We start from the raw sequence: 13340 nt of genomic DNA on the forward strand, positions 1-13340 counted from the left end.
CAGCCCAGTGGCCCTGACCCTTCACAGGTGTTTTTTCAAGATGCTGGAGCCGGGAATTCCCTGGGGGAATCGTCCGTGCGAGGAGCTTGGTGCTGCACAAGTCCGTGCGTAAGTCGTATCTGCCCAGCGTGCGCCGTCCCCTGGGAGTCAGGCGCCGTTCTCGCTCCCAGTGCGGGGCTGCTGACACACGTACATACACGCTGGGAAAGGCCTTCGGGCCCCCTCAGGCGAGGGTGCTGCCCACAGAGCACGGTGCCAGCGGGGGGACGCTCCCAAACGGGATGCCACAGCCCTGCTGGGGCTGCGCTCTGAGGACAGGGGAGCCAGGGAAGCTGCATCCTTGTATCTGGCACGTTCCCAGTATTTGAGCCGGGTGTCTCTGTGCCGCGTGGTCCCAGCCGTGCGCCCGCCGAGCCGGCCGTTCCCGGTTCCGTTCATCCGGGGCCCCTGCCACTGCTCAGGCTGATTGTCTGTCAGCATATTTCCGGCTGCCGCCTGCCCCCCCATCACCTCCTTCCCCCTCTCTTTGCTCCACACAGGTCCTAGGGACAGGCTATACTCTCTGGGGGCTGTGTGGGCTTGAATAGTCTGATCAACGTGCCAGCCAAGGTGACGCATGGCTGCCTCCAGGGGATGTTGGGAGCTGCCTCCCCATCCGGCCAGGAGAGGCCAACGGCACGGACTGGCCTTGGGCTCATTTCCCCAGCCCAGCAGGCGCGTGTTGCAGGGTCTGTCTAGGACCCGCTCACCATCCCTGCTGCAGGTCTCTGCCGACGTGGCCGGGGTAGGTCCTCACGCCCACACTCGGCTCCATGGGGAAAGGCTCACCCGGCCCTCTCAGAGATCACTGCTCCTGGGGAGACCTGGGAGCTGGCAGGGCTTGCTCCCACCTGGTGTCCATCCCAAGTGGCGTGGCCTCATCTGGCCCCAGCACACCTCCAGCCCCCCTAGCCTCTGTGCGATTTGCTTGGCTCCTGGGCATGCTGTGAATCTTTGGGTTCCCAGCCGACAGCGGGAGCTGGGCCCGACACACCGCGCGGTTCTTGCCAGCCTGTATCGCTTCGTATCGAGTGCAGGTGGCACCCCGGCTCTTCGCCTGCCTGCTGGGCATGAGGAAGAGAGGCCTGCGCCAGCAGGGCTGGCTCTTGCGGTGAGACGGCTTTTCCACACTCAACTGATGCCCAGCTGCAGTGACCCTCTTAGACAGCCTGGGATTTTTCAGCACAGTCCTGTTCCTGAGGCTACCGGCTCTGGGTAGAGCTGTCCCGGGCTCAGACCCATCTCCAGCTCACTCCAGGGTGAGAGCCCCTGGCTGAGGCTAGCATGCCAGCTGAGCACCCAACGCTTGTAGCCTTGTCTATTCCTAACCCACCCCTCACCATGGTGTCTGGTCTCCCAGTACTCCCTCTACATGTCCCATCAGGACAAAAGCTGACAGTGCGGGAGTGGAATGAAGCTGGGAATAGGCCTGAAGGGGGGCCCGTCCCGACGGGAAGCTATGCCATGGAGGTGAACCCCACAGGAACCTGCAAACCACAGCCGATCCCTGTGGGAAAGGACAGGCCACGGGCTGGGAACCTCTGTGGGAAATGCAGCCTCTGCTGAATGAAGACAACCAAGAAGTGTGTGGCAGGGAATTGCTGAGCTGTCGCCCGGATTACCCCAGAGGCAGCGTCCTCGACTGCCGCTTCCACTGTAGCTGCATGGAAAACTCCAGGGTAGTTGTTCATCGTGAACAAATTGTATCCTGCAGAGTGTAAGTAACGGAGGAGCCCGGAGGCTGGGGCAGCTCCTGGGAAACTGGACTGGGGTTGGCTCGCGTCCGTATGCATGGAACGCTAGGCCTGGGCGGTGTGATCTGCAAGCCTCCGCTCGCACCAGAGGAGCCTGCGTTTCTAAAGCCGGAGACCTTGAGTTCCCGTCTCCCAGAGCAGCCTGGTGGGCACAGCAGTGTTGCCACGGCGGTCTCTGTGCGACATAGAGCTGCTGGCATCACGGGGGTGCAGCGTGAGTCTATTCCCGCCAAGGCTATTCCAGGCTTCCCGAGGGTTCCTGGACCAGAGAAACTCACAAACACGAAGCGCCTCTCTGCCCCAGGACACCTGCTCGTTAGCGTAAACGGCATTGTGATCAATTTTCAGGCTGGAGGAGGAGCAAACCTGGGAGGGGAACGCAGCAGCACCACAGGCCCGGAGGACAGAGTCTGAACCTGTTATCCCACACACGAAAGCACCCTAGATAATCAAGTGGGGGAATTAACCAAGGCGCCGCCTCTGTCCTGTAACAGTGACTCGCTTAATGCTGTTCTAGCATGAGCCGGCATGCAGTCAAGCATCTCTTTTCTGCAGAGATGGTCTGGACTGGGACTGGGACAAGGAGGGGTGACGCTCTGCCGGGAGAAGGGAAGCACCCAGCGAAAGGGTCTGAGAACGTCTGTGTTGCAGCAGCTCCTGCTGATGGGGTGCAGAGGGCAGACGCCGGTGAGGCCGGGAGCCCAGCAAAGCCGTTCTCCTGTCTATTAACGGCAGAGATTCAACGACCTTGAAACACAGCAGTGGAGAGTCCCAGCGACGGGATCAGTGTTTTTCTGCAACAAGCCCTTTTTCCCCAGCCTGGTACAACTTGAAGCAAGCCCGGTTCACGAGCAGCACTGTCTGCAGGGTCCTACGGCCCGGCGTGCTAATTGCGGTCATAATGCAGTACTGAACGACGTGGGTGCAAAATGAACAATGACCCCCTATGGAGAGTAAAGGGAGAATATCCATTCGATGTAGCCAGGGCCAGCTCCAGGCACCAGCGCAGCAGGCAGGCGCTTGAGGCGGCCAACAGAGAGGGGCAGCACGTCCAGCTCTTCGGCGGCAATTCGACGGAGGGTCCCTCAGTCCCGCTCGGAGGGAAGGACCTGCCTGCTGCCGAAGTGCCGCTGATCGTGGCTTTTTTGGGGCGGCGCAAACGCTGGAGCCAGCCCTGGATGTAGCACCTGGGATGGTGAGTCAGGACTCCTGGGTCTTGTCCCAGCTCTGCCACTGACTCACTGGGCAACCTTGGGCAAGTCACAGCACGGCTCTGTGTCTCAGTTTCCCCATTTTGAAAATGGAGACGATGTCTCCCGACCTCACAAGGGTCAGCAGTGGGGCTAAAACCCAGGAATGTGCTTTGAGATCCTCCGGTGGGCGGTGCTAGAGCCAGACAAAGCACTGTCTTCGGGTTTGTCTTGTAGTGTGTGTGGAGCGCAGAGACATGGCGGTCAGAACCCGGCCCCAGGCCAGGGACAGCCTATGGCCTCTCAGAGCCTCCTTCCAACTGCAGCCATGTTCCATGTGGTGTTCTCCGTACGCCAGGCTGCGCGTGCTGGAGGTGCAGATGGTGACATGGCGCTGAATTAAGGGCCGCGCACGTGATATCTGCCAAGGGATCACCACCAAGAGAGGGGGATTTGGGGAAAAAAGACAGGCTTTAAAGCGTCTGCAATATTTGGAAACAAATCAAATTTCCAGCTGCGCAGAGCTGCCTTCGTAGCCACAGGTAGTTGATAAAGTAGCACTGCCTGGCATCCCAACTGGCACTCGGAGAGAAAAAACCCGCGCGCAGCTGCTTGCAGAGCTGGCAGATGCGCCCGACGTGCCATGTGTGTGAAAACAGAGGCTGAGTCTCGAAAGCACAGGGCCTTGCCAAGTCCGCTCTCATCTGCCGTGCGACACATGTTCTGGCACTCGAGCAATTTCCCCTATTAGGTTTCCTCTCGTCACACAGCAGAAGAAGGTTCTCCCTGAGTGGGCGGGCAGGGGAAGCCGCTGTTTGCGCTGAGCGGACCCACTCGGTTGGGACACACCCTGCCATCAGCAGAAGCAGCCCCCCCCTCGCACTTCCTCTGCCTGTAACCCACTGCTGATTTAGCTACCTACCCCCTGTCCGGGTAGGGGGGGCTCCACTCACCTTGCCCTCCCCCCTCACAGGAACACTCACCCCCATTCCTTCCCGCTCTGGGCCCCCCAGCTGCCACTAATCAGCCAGCTCCCGGATTTGCAGCCTGGCTCCTTTAGTGCTTTTTGCCTTCCCCGGCCTTTGCTTGTTCTCCGGTGGCATCTCCCCTCCCGCCTCCGTATGCCTCCCCACCCCGCTGCAAAGGCGCTCTCCCTCTTCCCCCAATGGCCTTCCTCCACGTAAAGCGACTTTCAGCGTTCGCCCAAAGGACCCTGTAACAATACACCTTCCTCTAACAACGGTGCTTTCTATGGTGACAGGGGCTAGTGGCTCGGGTCCTGTATAAGCCCAGTCCCTGCCCCGGAGAGCTTCCAATCTAAACAGGCAAACGTCCCAGTAACACACAAGCAAAGCGTCAAGGTGCTCCTGATTTACCTACTTTCTGTTGTTGTTGCCCCATTCCTCTGCCCCGGCCCGTCGGCCAGCTGGCTCCCCCGGTGCTGCCCCAGGAGTCGCTCTTTGCAGCCTGTTCACGTAGAGACTTTTGTTATCTCTTCACATTGTATTTTCATTCGAATCAGGTGGGGCGGACTTTCCTCGGGGCTCCGCCCCACGCAGCTCCTGTTGAGAACTGGTCAATTCTCACCTCCCCCAAGCACAGCGCTCTAGGCGCTTGCCCCTTGGCACCGCTGGGCCTTAGGTACTAATCACGCCGGCAGCGGGGTGATGACAAATTGCCCAGGTGGTGGGGATTTCCCAGGGGCTCCATGGCAGCCTGGGTCAGACTTGTTTATTCCCTGCAGCTCCAGAATTCTTTTAATTCCTAGGCAGAAAGAGCCCGTCTCGCTCTCTCGCTCTTGGTGCTAGTGATCGCAGGGACGTGGGCTCTTGCTGAAGGTGCTGGCTGGCCTAGACAGCTGGATGGGATTTGCATGAATCCTACCAACTGGAGCCTGTGTGTCTACCACTGGGCACAGCTCTCTTGTCCCTCATTGGCTTTGGAAGGCATCAAGTGTCCTTGGTAGATGATTCCTGCCAAGTGTAGCAGCTACAAAACCAGAGCCTGATTTGGCTTTGACTTGCAGAGTTGCCTGTTTCTCACAGCGGGGCGGGAGGGGAGGGCATGAGGCTACTTTGGAGGAGCTGTAATGGAGTTCTTGAGGTGGGTTTGGTAGCTGGGAAAGGGAATTAGGATGCACAAGGAGAGCTGGGCAAACAGGGCAGGGGGTGAATGGGATCTTGAGTGGGAGAGGAGGGTCCCTGCTTGGATGTTGCATACAGGCTCAACCTCAGCACCCTGAGGGTTAGACATGGAAGAAGTTGTGTTTGGCGCAGTCACAGAGGAGCCAGTTTGCTTTTCTTTCCAAAAAGGCTTGGTCTGAAGACAGCCAGAGATGGCAAATGCACCATTCCCCTCGCAGGTTTGTTCCAATGATTAGACACCCTCACTGTTAAAAACGTGCCTTATTTCATATTTGAATGTCTCTGGCTTCAGCTTCCAGCCATTGGTTCTTCTTACGCCTTTCTCTGCTAGAGTAAAGAGCCCTTTATACCTGGTATTTTTTCCCTGTAAAGGTCCTTAGACGCTGTAATCAAGTCTCCTCTTGATCTTCTTTTTGATAAACTAACCATTGAACTGCTTAAGTCTCTCTCTGTAAGGCATTTTGTCCAGGCCTTGAATCATTCAGTCTTGCATTCCTGAGTCCCACCACACCAGATTGTAAGGCATGGGGCAAAGCTTTGAGATATCTGCTCCAGCATCTTCCTCCATAACCTGTCTCCTGCCAGCTATGCATGACAAGAGGTTATTCAGTTGCCTTCCCAGAAGTGGCCACTCATTCTGGGCGCCTCCCTTTTGGAGGTGTCCAGCCTGAGATACCTAGGCCTGGAGCTGCAGGTGCTCAGCACTTCGGAAAATCAGGCTCTGGCTGCCTCTAAAAAGATGAAGTGGAACTGGAGAACGAGGGCCAGGTTTTGGGAAGGTCCTGGTGTGGTGGGACTCAGGAATGCAAGACTGGGCCAGGCTGCTATTCTCAGACTTTAGGGCCTCAGCAGGTAACAGCAGCCTCTCAGCATGCTTCGTAAAGATCTTTCTCTTACAACTCTGCCTGCCTGCCACATCGGTCACTGCTAATGCAAACGTCTCTAGTAGGGCACCCCCAAGTACTGCCACAACCAAAATCGGTGCCCACTTTTGAGAATGTTGGCCCCGGTAGCCATGTAGCAGGAGTCAGATGAACTGGGAAGCCAAAGGGAGGATTCGGGCTTTTCCACTGTAGCATACGAAGAAGTGGAAGGAAGGCACCTGCAGCAGATGCTACAGGGATGGGTGCACTGGAAGTGCTGCGTTAGCTCGCAGGAGACTCATTCCACACACAAGTGTTTTAGTCACTGGCGAGGGCAGGAAGCCGAACTCCGGAAATGCAGAATCGAAGTGGAAAGTGAACTTGCCGCCAGCCAAGGCCCCCAGCACTCGGGGATCATTACGACGAAGGTGTGAGCTGGGAAGGAAAGAGTGAGCTCATCCCACCCAGCACACTGGCTGCCTCTGGAGACTCAGGGCACTCAGTCTAGAGAGAAGCATCCACTGCACTCAGCCACCCTGCTGCCCGTGGCAGGTACTCACTGACGGGGGGCCAAGTAAATACCCTCCTTTTCTTTGTGCAACTGGTTTCAGCTCCCTCCTCCTTTAGCCTAATGGTCAGCCGCCCATTGCTGCCCTCCACCTCCAGCCCCAGCATGACACTGGCAACCATTACATTTGAAAAGGGAGCTAACGCTCAGTCTGCAGCAATAAGTATCAGTATGGGGTAACAGAGAGAGAGAATTCAAAGCCATCTGTTAAAGGGTGGTTAGGAACGAGACTCAGGAGATGCCATTGTGGGGCGCCCAGTGAGTCTCTTCCGTTGGGGTCCAGCTCAAATCCCTGTTACAGCAATTTTTGTTTTAAAGGATTCTGCAATCAGCACTGAGAACGTTGCACCCAGTGTCTGAGCCAGAATAGAATCCAGGTCACCTTCCTTGAGGTGGATTGGCTCTGCAGGGCTAACCAACATAAAATGTTTTTGTGTCAATAAAGCAGAAGTAACTGACAGACTCACTGGGAGTAGATCTAGTAAGAACGAGAGACAGGCCAGATTCTGCAGCCCTTACTCACACCGACTAGCACTTACTCAGATCCAGTGAGGGACATTTGTAAAAAGAATAAATATTTGCATGTGACTTAGACTCTTGCTGCTTCTCTGTCTCTGTCTCTGTCTCTGTCTCTCTCTATAGATAAAATGTATCCATGAGATTGTTTGTGGTGTCAGGTGCAATCTCAATTGTTAAACATGAGATCTGGCTGCAGTCTGTATTCTTGGAGAGGCCAGAGTGAGGGAGTGTGTGGGGGAGACTTTGTATTCTATCCTATTCTAGTATCTAGCGCCTTCCAGCTATGTATTAAGCAGGGTGACTAATATTTGTGACGTGTTTGTTCTCTCATCCTCTCCCCTAGAGGAGAAGTATGTACAGTGGGTTGGTTTGGAATTGTTTTATTATATACAGTATACAATTTGTGCATTATTTCTAATTTCTATATACCCACAGATGCATATGTCACTATATGTTTACATTAGAGAAGCCAAGGCCAAAGGAATACACCTTGTCCTAGGAGTGGAAGGTTTGTGATGGTCCTTAGTTCCTGGGGGAGTTCATTCGCCCGTGTTGCAAAAAGCACTGTCTCCTGCACAGACAAACTTATCTTAACTGTAGTTCCATTGTGCCAGAGGAGTGAAGCTGTCAACGTGGCAACAGGCTACCAACAGTGAGTCCTTGATCTGCAAAGCACCAGACAGAGGGTTCCCAAAAGAGACTGCAAAGTTAGCATTTTATTTTATTTGTACAGCTCATTTTAGTAAAATATAAACACCTGTTAGCTTTGCTGAAGTAGGAAGCTTCTGTTTAGAAGAGGTCCCCATTCTCCCAACCCTGCATGGCATATGGTGGCACCTGTAATGTTGTTTGCTCTGCTTGCCACTGGCATTCCATGACATTTGTAGTCAGGCATGCAATTCCACTCTTGCATGAAAAATGTTGTTCTCCAGGTGGCGTGACCTCACAGATACGGTGCAGGAGAGGTTGTTCTACAAAATGGTGTCCTCCGTGCCCATTCGGGGACTGGACAGAATCATCCCCTGGGCACAGCTGGCTTGGGCAGGCAATGTGTGCCTTGCATACGCAGACGGCCTGCCACCATTGCTTGCTAAGATTGTTTCCCTGCCTGGAAAAAGTAAAAGGTGGAGTTTCGAGGGTCTGAGTGATTAAAATAAAAGTTCGGTGTGTCGAAGTATGCTAGTATAAAAGTTGTGCCCTAACGAGGAAAAGCTCCAATTGTTATTTGAGTGGGGGGGGGGGGTTCTACACTGCTTTTGGATTAGTGTCAGCAGAGTTGAATAGTTAACATGTTGCACCTTCTCCAAGGTGCAACGTTGTCAAACTTACACTCTGCAGGTCGGTTTCCCATGTTCTTGGCTGTCTGCTTCTCCTTCACACGTGCTTTGCACTGGGTCTTTACACTATGGTTTTCACCTCCATTGTTTGACACCTGCCACTGCTTCTCTATTTAACCCACTTGTCAATGTGTCTTACAGATTCCATTCTGTTCTCAGGCCACAGAGGAGATGAGTTGTGTTACAGCCCCACCCTGCTGGCTTTAGTTCAAGCCATTTAACAGCTTGTGTTTTTAGTTCTGGATGGCCCCACTTCAGTTCCCGATATGTCAGCCAAGATGGCGGCCATCACATCTGCAGGGCAGGATATGTTCTCAGGTATTCCCTTTACATCTCTATGAGCCTCCCCACAAACTTGAATGCAAGTTTGGGATTTGGGAACAATTCCACTTAGAAACCATTTTCAATAAACTTGTGGGGTCTAGGACCAGGTCACTCCCATGGGGGCTCATCCTCTGCCCCCATTTGTCTGTTTTATTCAGCTGCTGCATCCTGTCTGCCTGCCATGTACATGGGGAGCTCTCTGGGATAGGGACCATCTTCTTTGTTACATGGGGGCACAGGGCCTGGCACAATAGATCCCTGGTCTTTGCTTGGTTTTCCTAGATGCTACCATAATACAAACAGTAATGGGCACTGCACACGTCTCGAGGGTGGGGGAAGGCTCCTGATCGGGCATTACTGGCAGGAGAAATTTCTACCCCAGAAAGTGACTTGCCCTGGGACGGTCTCGGAGGGGCTCAGGCGGGCGGGCAGGTTGCAGAAGCTCATTGTGATGTAATGTGGGCGACCAGAGAGCGAGTGTGAAAAATAAGGACAGGGGGACGTGGGGGGTAATAGGCGCCTCTGTAAGACAAAGCCCTGGACATCGGGGCTGTCCCTATAAAATCGGGACATCTGGTCCCCCTTGGTGGGGCTGTGAGGTGACGCCAGCCCCACCCTCAAAGGGCTGTGATGTCACAGCAGTGACGTCACAGCGAACTGACATCACAGGCGCGGGGGCGTGTCACCCGATGCCACGGGCCTGGGGCGGTTCGCGCCCCCCCCTCTGTCCCGCTCAGCGGCGGTCCTCGGCTCCATGTGCTGGTTCTACCCGGGCCGGAACCGCCGGCGGCGGCACCTGGTTTCCGCGGGGACCCACTTCCCGGACGGACCCGACCTCCGCGGGACGCGGCCCGGCAGGTGAGGCCCGGCCTGGCCCGGCCGCCCCCCCCTCGCCCCTGCCCCGCCCCCATCTCCCCAGGGTGCCCTTCCCTAGCGCCCCCTGGCCCCAGGGCGCCTGTTCACCAACCCCCCACCTCCTCCGAGGCATCCGCCCCCATCTCCCCAGGGTGCCCTTCCCTAGCGCACCCCGGCCCCGGGGTACCTGTCCAACCCCCCACCTCCTCCAGGGTGCCCGCCCCAGCCCCGCCCCCATCTCCCCAGGGTGCCCTTCCCTAGTGCCCCCTGGTCCCGGGGTGCCTGTCCAACCCCCCACCTCCTCCGGGGCGCCCGCTCCCATCTCCCCAGGGTGCCTGTCCACTAACCCGCCGCACCTCCTCCTCCCAGCCCCATCTTCCCCACGGTGCCCTTCCCTGGTGCCTCCTGCCCCAGGGCTGCCTCCCCAGACGTGCCTGCGCACCCCTCCTGGGGATGGGCTGCTCCAGCAGCTGCATCTGGCTGCGGCCTTCAGTTTTCCACGTCCTGCTGGTTGGGTGCTGGGGGGTCAGTGTGGTTGCTGATCGGTGCTGTCCATGTGCTCTAGAGGGTCGGGGCGGGGGGGGGTTGTCCATCTGTTTGTGAGGGGGTTGTGGGGTGCGATTGGTGCTATCTATATGCTCTGGGGAGTGGAGGGTGTGCGGATTGGCACAGTGCATGTGCTCTGTGCTTGCATGGAGGGGGATACACCAGCCTCAGGGGGCCTGACTTCCATGCAAATAAACTATGGAAACAAACAGTAACACTGAAAATACAAACTGTTTTGAAGTTTTTCACACCTTTTTAAATAAATCCCACCACCCTGAAACCACTTCCTCCAATCACAATATGCCCACCCACATCTTCCTTCTCCTCTATCTGGGGGAAATACTCCCTCATTTTTCTGATCCACATTTAACAGTAGTCCTTTGGGATTTGTTGAGTTGTCTAAATTTCTGGATGGAAGTGCTGACACAGAGCTGTTTGGAAAGTTAGGAAGTTTGAAAGCATCTGGTCTTTCTGCAGACAACAGATGTGAGTTTCTGTTAGTTTGATGGAAGCGGTCTTTTCACACACTTCAGAGCAGCACACGCTCACTCCCATCAGGTGATGCAGAGGCAGACAACCTGCAGAATGTTATCTGGTGGTCTGTGTGTGCTTCTGGTTTGATCATGCTCTCTGGGACAATGGGGCACACTCCTTTTGCAAGATTAGTTACAGTGGCAAGAGCTGATCTTGGAAGAGATGCAGTGATAACCACGTGTCTGAGGTCAGGATCAGACCCTTTGACTAGCTCAGCAAAAAGAGTGTTGCTCAAGTCATCTAGTGTGTTTTTATAATTACAGATATATTTATACTGTGACCAAAGTGAGATTAGATAATGGGGATTTGTAAAGACACATTTGAAAGAGGGGTGAGTTAGAGATGGAATAGCAAGGAATGATTTAGGAAAATTTTAAGCAAGAGATAAATTTCTTAGCAGTGAGGGAATTTGTGCACTGGCATGATCTTTCTTCATAGGGTGTAGCTGGACCACTCTTCCTAGAGATGGTTGAGAGGTGACTCAGGGCCTAGGAATGACTGAGGTCGCTGGGTGATAGTTTGTATCTAGTGTCCAACAGAGTCATAGGTGCTAGAGATGCCTCAGACCTATGTTACTTTGTCACCTTGTCCATTCCCAGAGATCAGAGCAGGATTGTGTCCTGGAAGGTATCTTCTGGGGTTTTGTGTGGTCTAGTTTCAAACATCTAAAGCAGGGGTCGGGAACCTTTCAGAAGTGGTGTGCCGAGTCTTCATTTATTCACTCTAATTTAAGGTTTCACCTGCCAGTAATACATTTTAACGTTTTTAGAAGGGCTCTTTCTATAAGTCTGTAATATATAACTAAACTATTGTTGTATTTAAAGTAAATAAGGTTTTAAAAATGTTTAAGAAGCTTCATTTAAAAATAAATTAAAATGCAGAGCCCCCCGGACCGGTGGCCAGGACCCAGGCAGTGTGAGTGCCACTGAAAATCAGCTCATGTGCCATCTTTGGCACACATGCCATAGGTTGCCTACCCCTGATCTAAAGCAATGGGCAGTGTTTTCTGTATACATCTGAATCATAAACTGATGATATTGTGGGTTTTTATAGCTTAGAGTTGCTGAGCCAGTTCTCTTTTTTGCTCCTTCAGAAAGGGCTGTGCTCCAGCATACGAAAGAGAAGAGTGATTATGGTGTGTGTTGTGCAGGTGGAAGAATACGGGTAAGACTGTAAATACTGTGAGGGCATCTGTAGAGAAGCTGTGGCTTGCAAGGAAATAATCCACCAGTTATTTTAATGCTATGCTTAATTTCATTTTAACCAATATGTTATTTTCCTCCTGAAAGGCTGCACGGTAGCATCATCTGAAATAAGTGACAGGTTTCCACTTTAAATCACAGCAGGTTTCCTAAGAGGATTTATACCACCATTTAGTCTACATATTGTTAGTGGTCAGATGTGAACAATACATGGTTATTAGTGTCTTGGAAAATGAACTGACATTGATAAATCTGTGACAGTTACCCAGTTACTTTGCATTGTATTGTGGCTCCATTAGCATTCTGAGATCACCTTTGTTTGTTTTTTTACTCCTAATTTGAGAGATGTGAGGCTGGCTCCTGTTTTCCTACCTTTAGAAATGTAATTTCTTGCTGAGTAAAGCATTGGAGTGGGGAGCTGGGGGATGGAAATGCTGTCTAGGGTGAAGAAAGAATGTTAACTCCTTATATATCAGTTTGTTAATCGTATAGTTCCTGCTTCTCTGGCCAGTCCTAGTTGGTTTGGGGTTGTGTTCTCCTCCCCACCTTCAACTGTGGTGATGCTTTATTGTGTATAGAATTTGGATCCCACAGTTGCCCATAATTACCACTGTCTTCTCTGCCACTCATTGCAAGGCTTTGTGATGTCAAGAGCTGGGGTGAAACCACCAAATGTATTTTCGCTCGTTACCTTAGCCAGAGTAGGGTACGGTTTGAACCTGTCTCCAAAGACGAAAGCTAGTGCATTGACTTGCTGTGTTGCTCCTTCAGTCCCCATCCCACAGCAGCACGTCTTACTCAGCTGTATACTCAATTTTGATTCCCGTTACTGGTGTAGCTCCCTGAAAAACGTAAAAGAAAGGAATCTGCCCCGGCCCTTGCCAGACTGGCACGTCCAGCACTTCTGTAATACTGTACACAGTTGTCACAAGTTCTGTGAAGTCCATAAATGCACAGGACCAGTGAAAGCTGCTGTTGCTTAGTGTTCCATTAAATCTGCACTGGCACTGTGGTGAAAAGAGGATGATGTAAGTCTCTGAAGCTGCAGTTTCGAAGGGGCAGCTAAAACCTGGCTCTTTGAGCTTTACAGGGGAAACCAACTAAGCCAAGTGTAGTTAACCATAGTGGCTTGGAACTCTCTGCTCTTCAGTGACACAGTGGAAATGCAGTCAGTTCCAATTAACACCCCTGTTAACATTTCGTGTGTGCTCTCACCAGCAACCTGGCCTTGGGGCTACTAGTTAGAAAGAGGTGATTCTGGTTTTGCTAACAGTCTGTGTTGTCTTTTTTTCTTTTTTTAAATTTATCTGTAAAGAGGAACGTGAGAAATGGAAAGATGTCGTGCTAGTGTCGCCTGTTTTGTTTTTTCCATTTCATTGGTGTGTGTCATGTGCATGCAGTGACCACACTTCTTAGTTTAAAGCCCAGTTCAAGATGTTTCTGCACTAAATCACGGGCTTCATTG

The 13340-nt window shown here is 53.0% G+C and overlaps 1 protein-coding gene across 1 annotated transcript in view; it reads left to right on the forward strand.

The window, feature by feature from the left end:
- Window positions 1–9502: 9502 nt before the first annotated feature.
- The window catches only part of LOC113409588 (acyl-CoA synthetase family member 3, mitochondrial-like), a 65148-nt gene continuing 61310 nt past the window's right edge, over window positions 9503–13340 (forward strand). Inside the window, exon 1 of the mRNA XM_026663695.1 lies at window positions 9503–9596. The gene's annotated coding sequence lies outside the window, so the exon portion shown is untranslated. The remainder of the gene's footprint in view (window positions 9597–13340) is intronic.

The sequence above is a fragment of the Terrapene carolina genome, unplaced genomic scaffold (assembly GCF_002925995.2).
Source record: "Terrapene carolina triunguis isolate 2854851 unplaced genomic scaffold, T_m_triunguis-2.0 Scaffold33891, whole genome shotgun sequence".
Classification (NCBI taxonomy): Eukaryota; Metazoa; Chordata; order Testudines; family Emydidae; genus Terrapene; species Terrapene triunguis.